Source organism: Athene noctua, chromosome 6, assembly GCF_965140245.1.
Source record: "Athene noctua chromosome 6, bAthNoc1.hap1.1, whole genome shotgun sequence".
NCBI lineage: Eukaryota > Metazoa > Chordata > Aves > Strigiformes > Strigidae > Athene > Athene noctua.
Genome location: NC_134042.1, coordinates 41421400 through 41436615, shown reverse-complemented (window position 1 = coordinate 41436615; position 15216 = coordinate 41421400).

The following is a 15216-nucleotide window of genomic DNA, read 5'->3' as shown; positions in this document are numbered from 1 at the left end:
CTTAATGTGGAGCATCTTCTGCATCCACCTGGGTGAGATCTGGGCCGAAGCAGCTGCCCTACAGGCAGAAAACAAAATTATTGTGCTCCTGAAGGACCTACCTCTTCTCTCATTCCTGAGAACCTGATGTGGGGCAGGGTGTGGGGCCCGCAGCAGATCCCAGAGCCTGGAATGATTTCTGCTTTATGTCTAATGCAAAATGAAAAAAAAATGGTCCAGACACTTAAAGCTGAGTGTGAACTGTGAGCTTTCATGGTGCTGCTGATACCCACACTCAGTGCCTGTGTGGCTGTACAACTTGGGGGGGGGCTATGCAGGCCCAACATGGGGACATTCCCCAGCAGCAGACGTGGCCTGGGGCCAATGTTTGTGCTGGAAGGTGACTGGCTGAGTGGGCACGGTTCGGGAGAGCAGACGCTCCTCCTGGTCTGTGCCTTTTGGCAGCCAAGCTGCTTGCTGGGGCTGCTGCTTTCCTCTCTGGGACACTTTCCTGAAAAAGACCATGGTGGCAGGGAAAAAACCATCCCCCTTCAACAATGTCTGCAAAACAGGAAGCAGAAGTAGAGGGGCCGCCTCGATGGGCAAGCCCATGATCTCCGGTCTCTGGAAAACACTGACTGATCTCTGGCAGCCTGCAACTGAGCTGGGCGGAGGGTTCCCCTCTGGGATTGCCTCAGGGTTGGGTCCCTTCGCTACTTGACAATTGGTGGTCAGAAACAACCATTGTCATGGGACAGAAAAGCCGGGTGCCAGGTCAGCCTAGAAATAACCGGAAACATGAAACAGTGAGAGATTTGGCACTGAAGTGCAGTAACTTTCTCTGTGCTTCATCGCCTCCTCCAATGGCAATGAGAAGGGGAGAGGCAAGGTTTGCCATCTGCCATTACAGCTAGTTTTGGGGCAGCTCGGTGCAGCTGGAGGCAAGCTTGATGCTGCATTCAATGACCCTTTCATGCAGGAGGTAAAGGGACGTGGTTCCTGAGAGGCACCAGGGAGCCTGGTGTAGCCTGCAGTTACACACACACACACAGCTCCGGGTATGGCTGGGCAGGCAGCATTCATGGCTGTCTGAAAACAGAGGATGTTGTTCTGAATTCAGAGAGGACCCTGGAGCTGGTTACGGCCTCAGTTACATGATCTCTGCAGGACACGGGGGTGTCTGTCCCCACACATGCTGTGAATTTCCAGCGGGAAGTGGCTCAGTGGCACCTCTCAGACCCACTGAAACCTCTCTTTAAATATTCAGGTGGTCTTTGCATTTGGCTCAGCAGCAGCACTACTCTTTCATGAGATCAGTGTCTCATCCCAGCTTAACACATGAGGCCCTGACTGTAGGGGACTCCTGCAGCAAGCAATGTGGGAAGGCCCAAGGGAGGCTGATGCTCAGCTGGTGTTAGCAAATGTAGCTGCAAATCTGTGGGCATCCTTGGCTGTTTTTTTGGATAAATGTCTATACAGAATGATTTATGTGGGATCCAAAGTAGATTCACATCTGTTGCTGGGCCTCATCTTTAGCTACTGAAAGTTAAGTTCAGTGGGGCAGAGCAATTCTGTCAGCAGACTGGGGAACAAGAAGCATCTTGTAATAGGGTCTTAAATTAAAAGCCTAGAGATTAGGTGTCATTATTTGGGTGCCCTTATTTACCCAAAACAAACCTAACACTGCACTTTGACCTCCTGCTGATACACCAGCACAACATTGCTTGTCTATGTAGCCTGATTTCTGAGACAGGCATCCTGTATTTACTTACATAATATCAGGCAGTGGCTAACCAAGTTATACCAGGCTGCACATCTTCTAGTGCTGCACAGGAATTCTTCTGTGCTCTGTAACTACTCAGTGTACTGCACAGGGCTACACTAGTATTCTGTGTTTATAGTTTATGCTATCTAAGAACCTATCTTAAGTCTGTCATTTTTCCTGCATGACATGCTTGTCTCTAAATTGGAGAGACTTGGATTTGATGGGTGGACCACTCACTGTATAAGGAATTAGTGGATAAAAGAGTTGTGGTCAATGGCTCAATGTCCAAGTGAAGAGCAGTGATGAGTGGCATTCTTCAGGGGTCAGTCTTGGGACCAGCACTATTTAACATCTTTCAGTGACATGGACAGAGGGATCAAGGCACTCTCAGCAAGTTTGCCGATGACACCAAGCTGTGTGGTTCAGTCAACACGCTGGAGGGAAGGCATGTGCCATCCAGAGGGACCCGGACAGGCCTGGAGAGGTGGCCTGTGCAAACCTCATGAAGCTCACAAGGCCAAGTGCAAGGTCCTGCACATGGGTCGGAGCAATCCCAAGCACAAATACAGGCTGGTGATGAGGGGATTGAGAGCAGCCCTGTGGAACAGTAGCGGATGGAAAACTGACTATGAGCCAGTAGTGTGCACTCACAGCCCAAAAAGCCAACTGTACCCAGGGCTGCATCAAGATAAATGTAGCCAGCAGGTCGAGGGAGGTAATTTTCCCCCTCTACTCCACCCTCATGAGACCCCACCTGGAGTACTGTGTCCAGCTCTGGGGCCCCCAACATAAGGACATAGACCTGCTGGAACGAGTCCAGAGGAGGCCAGGAAGATGATCGGGGGCTGAAGCACCTCCCTTACTTATGAGGACAGGCTGAGAGAATTGGGGCTGTTCAGCCTGTCCTCATAGTTTTATTTTCCTCTTTCACAATGCTGAAGTTCTGTTACCCTTCATTGCCAGCTAAAGGTGTGTCAAGAAGCAGATTGTTATGAGGGTAAAGGTTTTCTTCCCGGAATCCATTAATTCAATATGTTTATTCATTGAATGGTATTTGAAATTTTCATTCAAGCTTGTTTTAATCAGCTTTATTACCAGACAGGGGAACTGTTAGTTTTCCTGTGGGATTTTCCATGAGCTTAACTCATTTGTCCTAAGTAATTTCAGCTGTGCATGTTTCAGTAATAGAAAAGCAGCAGGTCTGGTACAGGTGGCTGCCAGCAGCCCTTTGGGTGAGTATATGCAGTTGTTATCTTCTGTGGGGGTTTGGGAACTGTCTCCTGGAGCTGGTGGCACACAGAAACCCAAGTACAGATGCCTGAAGTAGAGTTTGGGAGAATGAGAAAATGCTCTCAGTGTGAGGTTGGGCTGGAAAACCAGGGTCAGGTAATGTCTAGTAGCTGTTCCATGTGGGGTGAGGTGTGCAGCAGCTTGGGAGGGGGGATGGAGAAGGATGCCACTGTGGTGGCTGATCACCCTGTAGGGCTGGTGGAGGCACATGAAGGAGCATGTAATGGGGGATGCGTTTGCTGTGCCCTGAGCTACTCATACCTGGTTGCTTCACAACTCCTGTTCACAGAACTACCTCTTTTATTTCTAGTCACTGTGGGATATTTTGATAGAAGTGAAGGCATGTGCAAACAGGGTAACAGAGGAGAATTTGGGGCCCTTGTTAACTGTGGGGTAAAAGACCAAGAGGTTGTGCCAGCCACACTTATCTAGTGCTCTCCAGAAGTTTATAAAGCTCAGGGTCAGCAAAAGGGCCGAAAGTTTGAGTTTTGATGACTGACTCAGATTTGCAGGCCAGAGCAATGGCAGCTCGGTCATGAGGGGACTCAGCTCCTCTGCCTGAGTGGAGGGACATGTCATGTCAGTAAGCTGTGGAATGGGAAGCTGACTCAAAAGGCATTGTCACTGCTCAGCAGCTGAGGCATAGCAGCTGGTAACTGAGAGGTCTAGAGGAGATGGATCCAGCTCTCAAGACTGTTGTGCATTTTAACTCAGACCACCTGGGTCATAAAAGGGTTGCTTGGATGATGTGCTCACCAAAATATGTTATTTCTGATTGATTGATTGAGGTGTCTTCCTCTCCAGTATTCATGACTGCAAGTAGTGGAAATAAGAGCTCTTTTTCTCCATCAGTGACCAGGCTCAGAAGAGCTGTGATGATATACCCGGACATTGGCATTATAGCATAGGAATGGGGTGGTTGTGTATGTCAGGAACAGAGCATGGCAAATGGGAAGTGAGGGGACCTGAGTTCTCTGTGCAGATTGTGTCATGCAATACTAACCACTGAGGGGAAAGTTCCTGCAGCAAGTGACGTCTACTTCATGTAAAAGACATAAATAAGTAATGGTGAGCAGAGATGGAGGACCCAGGACTTCTCCCAAACAATACCCAAAATCACTACGATGAAGTTTTCCTTCCTCTTGCAGTTTCTCTATGTGTCAATGAACTGGGAACCTCCTAGGTTGCAGCTAACTGGACTTCTTCTAGATGTCCTAGGGCCCAACTTCAATGGGTGAGTGAGACACAAGTCTGAAACCTTGCAGGCAAATATGACTGTTTCTAGCCACTCTGAAACACGTCCTGTGAGTTGACAGAATATAACCTCTCATTTTAACTCTTATTTCATGAACTACTTCCCTGGTCCAACTTTGTTTTTATTTGTGTTCCACAACCCTTGATAATTATGCATTTGCAATGAATCCTTTGTCTGTAGACATGTGTTAAGTTATATGGTTTTAAGTGCAACATCCCTTGGCTTTCAAAATGGTCATAGTAGCACACCAAGGGACAGATTTCTGCTGTCTTTGACTCATGGCCTTCTCTAAAGAACTTCTTGTGCAGGTTATGTTCTGTGGTAGGTGAGAAGCAGACTCTTCCCTCACGTCTGTGATAACTCAGTCTGAAGTTAAAGGGAACCCTCAAGTTGGCCAATTCTAGTGATATCTTACTGGAAAAAAGTAACACCTAACTCAACACTTTAATGTCAAACAATATTGAGTATTTTTAAAGTATTGGACTCACCCAAACTGGTGTTCTCAGATGCAAAGAGTTTCCTTTCTCCTGCAAAATCCTATGTCCTTTCCAACATGGACCCTGTTGCCATAGGCAAAAGCCTGCCCTTATGCTGAGAAGAGTGATCTACTCAGGCTTTGCTGAATCTAGATGTGAAAGGCAGCAGGATGACTTTCACCAACCATGTTCAGCAGCAACAGCCACTGCAGCAGTGTATCTTCATCCTCCATAATTCTGGCTCCTTTCTCTTTCTCCCGAAAGGGTGAATAGATGTTTTTACCCAGGTCTATTCGAGGGAGGTGAGTGTTGGAAATTTGACCTGCAGCAAAGCAGTGATTTGGTAATCTTGAAAAGTGTGAACCCCTTTTGAGAACTTTGCTACCAGCAATACAAACCTCATATGGTGATAGTTCTGCCCTCTTCAGCCACATCTGAACTGATCTAAATATACAGTGCCTTCCTTTGGTTTCTACTGACATCAAAAATCCTATATGCCTGAGTAATGAACCAGGAATTAAAATCTGTCAGGAATGTCCTAAATCTTCCTCAAAGCAAAGGCTTGTATGCAGGCATGGTCTGCATCCCCACCCTGATATTTCTGCTTGAGGAGTGGTCCATAACTGAGGTTGATGACATCTTTGCCATGATATTTCTTGTGGAGGAGGCATCCATCTCTGAGGCCACTCTGGTAACTCTCCCCCTGATATTTGTGTGAGGGAGGTGTACATTTTTGAGGTTGCTCTGCCACTCTCCACCTGACATGGAGGCTGGAGGAGGGGTACACATTGGAGGTGTCTGGCTGGGCCCAGTTGTCCCTGACATGTTAACAGAGGGCAGGAGAGATCATCTGCTGGAAGAGAGGTCCCCTTGTCCTGCCAGCCCTTCCAGCCAGACATTCCCAGTTTGCTATCCCTGGACCTTCAACCAAATGGTTTCATAGCCTGGGACAAATTGCCCTCCCCCATGCAATGGAGGTAGTGATATTGTCCCTGTTGGAGCTGCTTGCAACCTGATGGGCATCCTCAACATCTGCCATGTGGTGACTTAGGGAGGAGCAGTGGGCACTAAGGGAAGGGTGTAGCTTTTTCCTCTTCACCTGAAGGAAAGTCAAAATGCTTTTTCCTGGTGTAGACGTCCAGTCATCTCAGCACAACTCGCTTCAGAAGAGTGGGAACTTGTGCTTCCTGCCACCTGCTCCCGTTGGGAAGCAGAGGGCACATTGTGGGGCCACAGCACCAGGTCTGGGACAGGGCTGAACAAGGCACTCAGAGTGGATCTGCAAGAGCTCTGTGCTGGGGCAATTGGGGGGGTCACATCTGCCTGTACTACAGATGTTTTGGGAAGGAGCACTGCTGCTTTGGAGAAACCTCAGAGATCCTCTGACAGAAAAGCACTGTTGTTTTTATCACCCTATTTTTGAGGTACTCTGGCACTTGCTACCATAGTTCTTTATTTTTCTCAGCTTACTCTTGCTTCTTTATATAACACTGCATCTCTGTTTACAGCTTCCTAATGCCCTTGGGGGCGGCAGCATGAACACACAAGGACCAGCTCTCTGTAAAGCTGGACATGTGCGTGTGTGTGTGCTTGCAAGATGCAGGCTGTTTTTCTCACAGTGCTCCTTCACTGAAAAGGGGTCACTAAGATGGGACTGCTTTTAACCTGGATGCCCTCAGAGGTCAGCACAGCCAAGAGCTGAGGGAAGGCAAATGGGAACTGCCTCACCAGCTAAACTACAACAAATCATGCAAGAAGCCACATCCTGGGCAGCATTGGACATATGTGCTCTTTGTGACGTGGCTTGGTGCTCCCAGACGTGATAGCACAGCTGTGCTGCACAGCACGGGGCGGGGTTGTCTGTCTCCTGGTCTTGTTGCTCCTGCTCTGCAGCATCAGGTCTTGAATACAAAACCAAGCTTGAGATTGACACGCTGGGCTGCCTGTAAGTCAAGTGCTCCTCAACAGCCACTGCAAAACAAGCCTTGCCAGCTGAGCCCTAGCAGTGCCAAAACCGCTCTGCAGCAGCCAGCGCTGCTTCAGCCCTGTTGGCGGAGCAGCTTGAGTACCCACTGCCCATTGGTGCGGGAGAAATGTGCCCATCCGTGTTTAAAAACCAGGGCCAGGGCATGCCTGTCCTCACTAGCACTCAGCTCACAGATCCTCCCCAGACACTGATGGCTGTGCTTGGGCTGGCACACAGCTTGTGTGCAGGGGATGAGAGACCTAATTTTAGATCAGGGAATGAAACACTGATCCCAAAGGTCACTGGATGGGACCAAATCCCAGCTGGCCCTCATAATGGAGTTTAGACCTGGTGGGACTAACCAGGATGTCTTTTCACTGCAGGTTTTTTCCTCCAAGCCAGGCACCTTCCCAGCTCCAGGACTCACTGCCTTGGGGCATCTCCTTCTGACCAGCAGGAAAGGCTGCCCATAAACTCCCCATCACCACATGGTGGAAAGTACTGGGGAAGAACATGTGGGAAACTGCAAAAGCAGTACTTCTTTTTGAAGTCTTGAAAACAAGACACCAGGAAGTTCTTCTGTTTTGAACTTCCTTTTGGGTCCTCAAGGTTTACCTATTGCTGTTCCCGGGCTCTCTCCTGCTGGGTTATCCCTCTGTGTCCAACCAAATTCAGGCTTGGTGAGTGTCACAGAGGGAAGTTTCCAGGGGAAATCCAAATGGCCGTGAGGACTCAATAGCCTCTGTTTCAAACTCTCTGACTCAGTAAGGAACTCAGCACTCATCCTGCACTGTTGAAATCAACAGAGTTGTTGCTATCAAATTTACTGGCAGTAGAGAGGCTCTTCATCTCTTTGTAAATAGTGGCATGTTCCTAAGTAAGATTTACAGATCTCCCAAGGACTGAAGTTCCCACTGACCTTGCAGTAAAATATTCCTCTTTCCTCAACAAACATCTTAGGAATTCTGCTGGCTCTTCAGGATGATAACCTTTTTTTTTTCCTCTCCCTGGCCTGGCAGAGCCTGCACTGCTGGGCAGGGGAAGGTGCTTTGTACATATTTGCTCTCCTGGGAGCTGTCCCAATAGCACAGCGGCAATTCCTAAACGATTCCAGCAACAGATGAGATTGATGTAGTATTTCTAACATCCGCTTCATAGGACAGAGGAAAAGCTCTCAAGTGAGTAAAGATGAGTGATGGATACGAAAGCCAATATTGCAATGCCTATGTAATAGCAGTATTTTGGATGCAGTGTTTAAAGGTAAGTCCTGAGTATGCACTTTTAACTCCTTCAGGCTTCTATCTACCTGCATTAGGAAGAAGCAGCTTCACTAATAAGAGGTTGAAAGGGCTGTTAAATATAGTATTAAAGGTGTTTTTGTTTTTTTTTTTAACTGTGGAAAATAATATTCCTTTAAGGATTCTATTTGGTATACCCCATGCAAGCATTTTCCCAGAAATAGAGCTGTAACATCAACAATGTGATTAATTTTTCATGTCATTGCTAAAACAATGGCATCTAAATCCACAGACCAAGGCCCAAGGTTAACTAATTGTGGAGATGTGGCAGTTGCTGTTTGCAATAGGTTGAGAATAACTCTGGGAAATTGAACAATATTGTTGTGAGTTTTGCTTCCTGCCTGTAAGCAGTTTTGTTAAGATTTTCTTCTGCTCTGGATGTTTGATAGAGCAAAACCAGGCATCCATTCAAGTATTTCTGCCCTGTTGCAAGCCAAATAAATAATTTTATTTTTAAATAATTCACTTAGAAGAGACAACCTTGAGCTGTTTCAGTATCTTACCACTTGCGAAAGGCATTTTGATGGAAATGAGGAATACCAGACCCAAGGGTTGGGGCCAAAAGTAAAGGAAATAGTGTGTTCAAGTTCAGCAGTCTCCCAGAGAGCAGTGCTGAAACGTCACATGTGGGGGTCCACAATGGGGGCTTCTGCGAGGTGCTCTCTTGCCATGGCATATGTAGCCTTCACCACAACGCCGAGTGCCGCTCTGCCAAGGGCATGCCCACCCTGGGAGGGTGCTACAGCTGCTCCAAGATCCTGGCCAGCACTGCAAGCACAGGATCCTCTCAAGGGTGGCTTTTTTCCTTGCACAGAATAATAATCAGGTTGACATTTAGACCACAACTTGGTACAATCCCATGGATCTGTCTTGGGGGTGTGTGTGTGAACTAGATGATCCTTAAGGTCCCTTCCAACCTAAACCATTCTATGATTCTTTTTTTATGTGCTGCGGCTGAATTGAGTTTTGTGCTGTTTGGTAGTGAAGAAAAGTGCAAAAGTCACATGGTTAACAAAAAAGGAAAAAAAGAGTTGTTTTTTGAGATAAAGTAGAGTTGCACATGTGATGCCACAAGACTGCACATCCACTCTTAGGGTTAGAGGCACTCCCAAGATAGGCGGGGATGCAGGACCAGGGCTGTGTGGGTGCCTCCTGTCCCAGGGCCATCATCTCCCGCTGGGCAGAGGGAGGCAGAGGGCTGGGCTGCAGGTTAAGTCAGGAGCAGGATATGTATGGGGTGAGCAGCACAAACTATTTCTCTGTGCTCCCCCTCCCTGCACCTCACTGTCTCCCCTTTGCCCCTCTCCCTATGCCACCAGGACCCAGTTCATCAGATCAAGAAAGAGGTCTCCTGAGACAACACAGTGTCTCGTGCATCCTTCAACCGCCACAAGCAATCGTGCTTCCAAATAACAGCTCCTCCCTGAGCTTGCTGGGAGAACTGTTCACCACAGGCAAATCGAGCCTGACCCTTTGGGTTGTTGTCGCCTTGATAGCAGTACACACGTCATCCCAGGGAACAGTCTTTGTTTCGGAGTGTGACTAATGGCTGCTTCGCAAGAACACGTGCAGGGTGGATTCAGCCTTGAGATCACTGAGGGAAAGGGGCACTGTGGGCTTTTGGTAGTGCTTTGGAGGGCTCAAGGCCCGTTTGTTTAAAGGTCTCTCAATATGAAAGCATGTGTAATGCATTCTTGAGCTGTAATCAGGGCTGTGAGGGGGAGATGACGGTCCCCATGTGCAAGTGACATTCTTTTGGAGACAAAAGCCACCAGCTTTTTTGGCCTTGCTCCTCCTAATGAATCTCTGATGATTAATTCTATGCTTGCCTCTTATCTACTGAATGAGCTTTTGTTTGTAGCAGAAATATTTTTTCCCGAGTTATGGAAAAAGTATTGTAAAGTTGTGAGTTTGCTCACTCAGGAAAAGATCCCTGACATTTTGTGCCTTGTTCAGGATGCCAGACATTTGTGATTACTTCGATTTTCTTTAATTTCAGTTCTGGGATTACTTGTGATGAGTATCACCAGAAAGCATCATTTAATATGTGCATGTCAAAGCAAGAGAAACTCCCTGGTCTTGTTCTTGCTGCTGGCACTGTAGGCCACTGAAGATGCAGCTCCTCATTGTAGGTTAGCACCTTAAAGCAAAACAAACCCCTGGGACTGGTTATGGCCTCACGGTCCCTCACATCCCTGCAGCCTTAGAGAGCCACAGCATCAGTGTCACCACATGTTATCAGCCTGGTGGCTCAGGTCACCAAGGCGCTTCTGCTCCGGTGTCTGTGGCCATGCAGCACTGCTGAAAGAGACGCAGCACGTCTGTCCCCATCACAGAGCAGGACCAGCCATGCCGGCACATCTCCTGCAGCTATGTGCCTGGCATGCTGCTAAATACCACTGATGGTACAGACACCACGCTGTCCTCAGTGCTTCAGCCCCGTCAGCACTAGTGGTGGCTTTGCTGCATCTAACTTGCATCTACTTGCTCTAGTAGAATCTTGTTTCTCTATGCTTGACCCCCCCCGAAAATAGAGAGGAGCTTATTTCTTCCCTTTTACTGCAATTTTTTAACTGACTGGAAGACAATTATTGTGTCTGTGCTCTGTGCCTTCCCTGGAAGTACTTTTTTAGTCCGTAGACAAAAAGGTTTAAGGCCACTGCTCTGCACTGGCAAATGTTAAGCAAACCTCTCTTTCTCTATGGATGTAGTTTATGAGATTCTTCTGATTATCAGCATCTTTCTCTTAGATGCAGTTTGCCAGCCCCTTTCCAGGGCCTGAGTGCAGCCAGAGGATGGCTTTGGAAGCTGTAAAACAATCTTTCTATGCCTTTTGGCTTGATCTGTTTTGTTTTTTTTTTTTATATACTTGTGTATCACTGCTCACAAAAAAGCAGTTCTGTCTTGCCTGATGCTAGTGTCCCCACAGTCCTGGGAACCAAGGCATAACCCTGCATCCTGTAATGAAGCCCATTATGAAGGTTGTTATGGGGCTCAGGCTACGGAGCTACTTATGCTGCCAGGCCCAATTTCATGCCTGGTCAAACATAAACTATGCCTGGTCAGACATCTTGGGACTTAAGTGCTCATCTTTGATCTGCCATTCACTTTTTCTGTCTCGTTTAGCAAGAGGTTGCAGCTGACAGAGAAAGCCTTACACAGGCATTTTGAGAATCTCACTTTGGTAGTATCAAGATGGCAAAAATACTACAGCAGCCTTTTTCTGGAGGTTTCACTGCTTTACATCCTTTTCTGGGATAATGTATTTGAATGACTCGATATGAATTTAGAAATGTAAATGGAGAGTGCTACATTTGAAGGGTATTAGAGGCTCTTCGCAGTGCTCTGTGTGACAGGGATGAATACAGGAAGGCAAAGTTCATGTTTGCTCAGTGTCCTCAGGTTAGTTATGTGGCTGTAGGACTAGATGAAGTTCTTGTATTCTTTAAAAGTTAATGTTAATCCACTTTTGCCACACATTAATTTACATCGATCTTTACCTTTTTCCAATACTGTCTTATTGTAATAGTGAATGGTTTAAACATGCTATCTCCAATAAATGCTCTGGCAACCTGACTGATCTCTTGAATGGGTTTTATGGGAGACACGGCCAATCCCAGTGCTAATATTATGTCATCATTAGCAGTATTACATAGAAATGTCCTAAAGGGATGGAAGTGCACAGTGATGCTGAGCAGAGTACTCCTGTATCTGCCCAGTGCTTGGAGAACCAAAATAACTGGCTTTGGGGCAGTAAATTCAGCACAACAAGATTTCATGGAGAAATACACAAAATGCAGAAGACAAATGTTTGCTAAACACTGGTACTTTGGAGAACTGTGATATATAACTACCAGAGTAGTTACCACTAAAACTAATACAGCTTTACTTTTCAGCCACCTGAGTTGCATCTTGGTGTCTCTTCTCTTCCCAACTGTGTTTGCTGGGTGGTGTCAAGCCACATTGCCCAGCTCATAAAGTGGATGTAATACTGCAATCCACTTCTCAGTGAATATCCTTAATATTTTAACCCAGTTGAGAGCTCCTTGATGAAAGGTACCACACAGCAGGGAGCTAAACATTATTGTGCTGCCGCATTTAAAGGCTTTTCTGGAATATTTTGACTGATTGATTAGGATCCTCAGCTCAGGGATAGCCTCTTGTGCTTTCACCGCAATGTCTCGGTATTGTTTCTTTCTTGCTAGGAGTGAGCTGTTTTTCTGTATCTTCCTTACCGGAAAGGACAATTTCACCAAGTGAAATTGCTGAAACAATGGCACCCGAAGGCCAGTCTCAGAGGCAAACCCCAGCCCAATGGCCACCCTGGCTGCAGGCACTGCTCCCTTGGACAGAGAGTACTGGAAACACTGTTATTCACCCCAATCCAGAAACAAACAGTATTGTGAAACAACAGAGACCTCTGAAACAAAAAAAATTCTGTCACCACCCACACAGTGCTGTGAGCTGTGCCAGATTCTACCCCCCCTCCCCAAAATTCAGCATTTACCCTTGAGAAGCTAAATCTGGAGTGAGTTTGGCTCTTGCATGTAGTTGGATACTTCTGAGAGCATTATTCACCAGAGGATGTATCTGCACTTGGTAGCTTGGGCCCTCCAGGGTCAAAGTGAGCTGTGTCTCCCGGTGGGGAATGTAACTGTGTGCTGGCATAGAAATAGGACTGATTGTGGAAACAACAGAGGGAATTAATAGCGTAATAAGTGAGCTCCTTGGCACTTTCCTACAAGATCAACATCTTCCACAATAATAGCCCTGGGAGATTTCTCTTCTTCTCTTTTATTGGAATGTGAAATATGGTCCTAATGAACACCGAGTGTTTCACAGAAGATGGCTGGATGGTAGCAGTTCGTTTTGGAGAGTGCAGCCCTTCCTCTCTCCTTGCTGAGGTGTCTCCAGGATCTGCTCTTGCAGCCCAGACTGAGCATCCTCCTGCTCAAGGGGGACCCCTGGTCCCCACCTGCCCTGAAGTTCCCTCTCTACTTGCATAGCTATTGGGGCAGGACAAGGACTGAACCATAGTCTTGCCCTAATGGGGTTAACCTTAAACTGGTTTGCTCAAGAGCAAGCAGCAAGGGAGCAGCAGCTCCCAGAGGAAGCAGGCTGTGCTTTTGCCACTGGCTTACAGGATGCCAGGCTGCAGGATCCAAATGTCCCAAGAGAGGCCGTGACAAAAGACAGGTCATCATGCCCAGCTTTCCTCCATGGCTTCAGGGTAGCAGCTTGCTTTTATTAGAAAACGGAAGCTAAGTGCCTTATTTAATCCCAGGTCCAGGCAGCTGGAGCCTGAGGAAAAGCAGCTGCTTTGTGGAGAGACTGCCAGTAAAATAATAAGATTGAAAACTGAGTGTACATTCAATGCACTTGGGAAAATTTCTGTGCTGCAGATTCCTTGCATGAGGTGCTTGGATCAGAGGTGCATACAGGGCAGAGGGAAATTTCTGATGCACAAAAATTCCTGCTGAAGCTTTAGTGCCTCAAATCCTGCACTCCTCTGAAAATCCAGTCTTACATGTCTCAGACTGAGGATACAAAAGTTGAAAGTCCTTTTTATCTCCCCCACTTAGTGCTTTTGACATTAAATGTAAATCTCTCAGTGCCGACACCCCTCTCCTCTGCTTGGGGTGGGGGATGTAGCTCACACACCCATGAAGGGTATAATCCGGGGCTCTGTGCTTGCACCATGTTCCTGGGACAGGGAAGGGGAGCTCCAAAGTGTTGCTGACCTCTGCACACCTAACAGGAGATGTGGAAGATATTTTACTTCTCCTTCTCCATACAGAGAATCACTGAGCTGAGGATTTGTAGGACTTGTCATGAACTGTATTGAAGAATGATGCAGGGCAGAAAATTCCTCCCAGGATTTCCTGCCTCAGGCTCTTAATTTATACCTGATATTTCAAAGCCATCTTTAGAAAAACACATCATCTTGACTGAGGAGGTAGCAGGTCTACATTTGAAAACTTTTCGTATGGTGATTGTGAATTAAAGATGCATTTTGTATTTCTTATCCATCAGAACAGCTCCTTGGCCTGTCACCAGCACCTGCTGCTCACCTGGACTGAAATTTTTACTGGTGCAAACTGAAGCAAAGGAAATGAAAGAGACTCACTACTGGTGCTCTACGCTCTGCAGCAGACAAATTAGTGTTCAAGGCTATGTCATGTCCACATTTATCACATTAATTGATAGGTCATAAACATGTCTCTGCACAGAGTCTTGGATTAATTTCTGCAGAGGGCAACCTAAAGGATAAATCTGATTAAATAGAATCAGATTTGTATGGCTGTAGGCTGCTGGATGTCTCTTTTAGTCTCCCCTGCAGATGCTGGATATAATGCTTTGGATCCCTCATGGGGTTAAACCAGTGGTGTTCCATGACCATCAATGAGGTGATGCTGGTTTACACCAGATGAGGATCTGATCTGCATCACTATGCCTTTCACCTCACATTAGGTTTCATACTGCAGTCAGATAATACCGGATTTGTTAAAATACATTTGAACATACAAGAAAATGGACTAGGGGCGTTGTGGCCCTTTTCCCCAGGGCAAGGAGGACTTGGAGCCTCCCTTCACATGGCCCACACAGAGGCTGTGGTGACATGAACAGGTGTTCAGTCCAACAGGAGTTTTTCAAGGCAGCCCACGAGTGAGGAAAATCTGCTGAAACACGAGAAGGGTCACAGGGTCCATCCTGGAGTGCAGAGTGGTCCATGTGCTGTGTGTCCCAGCTGTGGAGTTTGGTTATCCTCCAAGGTTTTCCTCCTTAGGCAGGTAGTGGTTTGTGGCATCAGGTCACAACGTCACCAGCCTTGTGTCATGTCAGCTTGGCCAGCTGGTTCATAGGGGAGGAGATAAGATTTGGGCATTACCACATCCCTGCCCAAGCTCTGCCCCTTGGTTGCTCAGGGACACTAATTATGAAGAAGGCTCTTGCTCTGCTGCTGTATAATTATACAACACACAATACAAGCCTTAAAATAGCTCAAAGTGAACTCCTTTTGGTTTTCTCCTGTTCTCTGGAAAGAGACTCAATCTTGGACCAAACAACAGAGCAGCCTCCTAGCAATAAAATCTGTATTGGAGACAGGGTGGACGTGGTGCCTGGGCTGGAGTTCCTGCCCAGGAGCTCTTGCAGGAGGTTAGTGTCTTGGCTCATCTGTTGACTTT